This window comes from Limulus polyphemus, unplaced genomic scaffold (assembly GCF_000517525.1).
Source record: "Limulus polyphemus unplaced genomic scaffold, Limulus_polyphemus-2.1.2 Scaffold9310, whole genome shotgun sequence".
NCBI lineage: Eukaryota > Metazoa > Arthropoda > Merostomata > Xiphosura > Limulidae > Limulus > Limulus polyphemus.
Window position 1 is genome coordinate 15,136 of NW_013674920.1, and position 3,366 is coordinate 18,501.

The 3,366-nt window shown below is 31.9% G+C and overlaps 1 long non-coding RNA gene across 2 annotated transcripts in view; it reads left to right on the forward strand.

Moving 5' to 3' along the window:
- LOC111083381 overlaps positions 1 to 3,366 on the forward strand; it is a 22,708-nt gene that overhangs the window by 13,182 nt on the left and 6,160 nt on the right. The window contains exon 1 of one of the 2 annotated variants that reach the window (XR_002609008.1): positions 1,074 to 1,197. The exons of the other annotated variant lie outside the window; for it this stretch is intronic. This is a non-coding gene — a long non-coding RNA (uncharacterized LOC111083381). Of the gene's footprint in view, positions 1 to 1,073; positions 1,198 to 3,366 lie in introns of those variants that run through there. 2 annotated transcript variants of the gene reach the window in all.

The window sequence follows — 3,366 nt, forward strand, 5'->3', positions numbered from 1 at the left end:
TATTGTATTGTAAAAACTACAAATTCATCTTTCATTTTCCCTATAAAATCTAAATTTCTCTTTTACGCAAACTGTATGGTGCAAAACATGTTTATTGCTATAGCCAAAGCTTTTCGTAACAACAGTTCATCGTTTCTATGCCTGATGCAAGTTTTCTAGTCATGCTAAACATTTATTTCACTAAATATCTACACATACTAAAATAACCAGCTATATCATGTATTGCCTCACTTCCTATTATACGATATTATGTTACTACCACGTGACCTCCGATCTCGACTATTGTTGAAGCAAAGTGAGATAAACCTTACACAGCTTTTAACAATACTATACCCAGACCCTCTAATGACGTGTGTGATAGTGTTTGATGTTGTTTCTGGATCAGTTGAGGTCCTAAATGTGCTGCTGTATGATATTTTTCGCTTCCATGAGAAATATTAAAGGGTATACTATTCGATATATTGTCCTGTGATGCATTGTAAATATATGGCTGTGGCATATAGTTCACATATATGGTGGCACTCCATAACAATAGCATAAGCAAAACGATCCTGAAAGGTGTAATAAAGCCTGTGATCTATGTATCAAGGCTTAAATTAATAATACAATTAAGCAAAACAAAATATCATTGAAATTGACTAATGTTAAAACAGAGTATTTTTAATAATATCTAAAGCATTTTTACGTTATATATTATTTGCTTTGACGTTACAAAAGTATATTTGGCGTCATATTTACTCTTCCTTTCACACCTTTATAATTCTATAATACTGAAGTCTTGTATTTGGCAGCGCAGATAACACCGAATACTAGAGATATACTAGATACACATTTTACTGATACAATTCTATGGTTGATTAGATAAATTCTCTATAATATAGATTATCATATGTATTACTGTTTTCTATGTATGTTAAAACTATAAAGTAGTAGTAGTATTCGCATATCAAAGTTAGCAGAATGGAAGTTCGATCCTTGATATCAGTTGGTGGATGTTTCCTGATTTCCTAACGTTTAGAAACCTCACTGCTTATTTAACAACTTACGTCAGACAAAGAGTCAAGAAGGAAGTCATGAATAAACTAGCTGGATTTTCTATGCATTTATCTCTACATGTTCACTGCTTTATTTTGGAGGCAAACTAGGTTGTCTCATTGGACGTCGTTGGAGCATGATTATTGGTTCTCGTATTTTCTGGTGAGATGTTCAGTTATATTTGTATTTAATAATAATAACTAATAAAAATAAATTCCAAGAATGCTATCAAAGTCATGGAAGAAAATTATTGTAATATACAATAACAATATAACTGTAAATAACCAAAGTTACAATAATGTTTATGTTAATACAGAGACATCGTTTGAGATTTAATTGGAAGAAAAACACACATTTTTTACTGAAGTCCAGGAGTTTCTACAAGCTATTGGTATTTTATGAAGTTAAAATTAAAATATATATGTATATATATCTCTATACGTTTTATGTAGTTAGTTTATGTATCTTAATGTCCGTATATATAAGATTTAATCCTATACGCTTCTGTTTATGTAGTTTATGTATTTTAGTTTACGTGTTTGTGCCTTAAATACAGTCTTTTACGCTACTGTTTTATGTAGTTTATGTATGATGTGAGATAGTAGATTCTACTTTTATTCTGTTATGATTTTGTTTACAGTTAATTTTTTCAACTATCAAGTTTTAGTTATATTAAAGTGCTAACTCACCTTCTAGTTAGAGCACGTTAAGTTTCAGTATGTATGTATTATGAAACTGACACGAGCTTCCCCTAGTGATAACACACAGATATTAAAGTTTTGAAAGATTATGTAGATTAGTTGGTCACATTAGATGTATCCTCGTGATCTAAGCACTGAATTATAACCTTGCCTTCAGTTTAATCAAGTTAGTTCACGAGATATAGTTAATACAAATTATTGATGATTCATACTCGATATCGTTATTGATTTAGAAGTTATTTAAATTAGGAGATTGTATTTTTGTTTGTTTGTTTGTTTTATAGCTAGGATTTTTATTCTTCTGCTTCTTTTTCCTGTTTCCTTTATTTATTGAAATAATTAATAACATTGATATTTATGTCATATTGTTCATTAACGTTAGTAGAACGTTCCTGGCCAGGGACGTATTTGTTAATTGTGATATGTTTTATATTCGAACAGTTTGAAAGATTTATTTTGGATATCTGTGGTTGTCAAAGTTTAATAAATTATTTTTTTTTGTTAGACCCTGGTTGTAGCGGTTGTTTGTTTTAGTCGGTTACAACATTAGTGTACGTGTGTATAAATACAATCAAATCAAATTCGAGGCAGAAATTCAGGTTTTAAAATCTTTCTGGCTTCTAAAAAAAATTGGGGGGTCTGAAAGACAACCCGAAGTGGTCAGAAACTTTAGCTTCTCTTCATCCCGTGCGGTGAAAAGGTTAATGTCAAACGAATTTTGATAGAGCCACTGGGGTTTGTTTTAAATATAACACATAGAGTGTATTGTTGAGATACGCGTGGCGACAAGAAAGATGATGACACAAGCGCGCCTGGAGAGCCGTGCAGAGACCATAGTTCTGTAGTCCGAGTGGAACACTGCATCTATTTGTCCACGAGACGTCAGTTAAATGAAATGTTTTTGTTTTTTTCACTGCACAAAAAACCCTAATCGCTTGTAGCAGCCCGTGAACTTCTGTCAAAATGTGTCCTTCTCTTCCAACAAATTTCTAATATGATTTCTCTGTGTTAATATAAACATTACTGTGGCTTTCGTTATTTACAGGTGTATTGCACACTAGAATTATTTATATCTATGAACTTAATAGCCTTGTTGAAATTGTTTTTATCAGTTATTATTATCAAATTCATATATATAAATGTACATCTTACACACACGAATACTAACATACAAAAACTTCATAAACAGGGGCGTATAGGATTGTAAATCTATCAGACTCTGTCTAATCTGTTAATCCTAATATCTCTTCAACCCTAGAAAGTTTTCTTTTCTTTAAATCGAGCTCAGTCTCTCAGAAATCTATTCACATGGAATAACGTTCACTCAGACTGCATCTCTCTGTTCCAATCCTAGCCGACTACTCTCTCCTATAGGACTGTAATGCACATTAGCTATATAGCTTATAGAGTTTGGTTCAAATATGGTCCAGTCACTAGAGGTAAATTTATTACTCATAGGTCCTGAAATAAGTCGAATGGCGTAACTCTAGGATAGACAGAGAAGTGTAAAAACGTAGCCGTCAGTTACACAAATCGGAAATAACTTTTCTATGATGGGTACTACTATAATTCATTTCGAACTCTTCTTTCCCTAATACAGATGAGTTACCAAAAGATAACAAGCCAACTG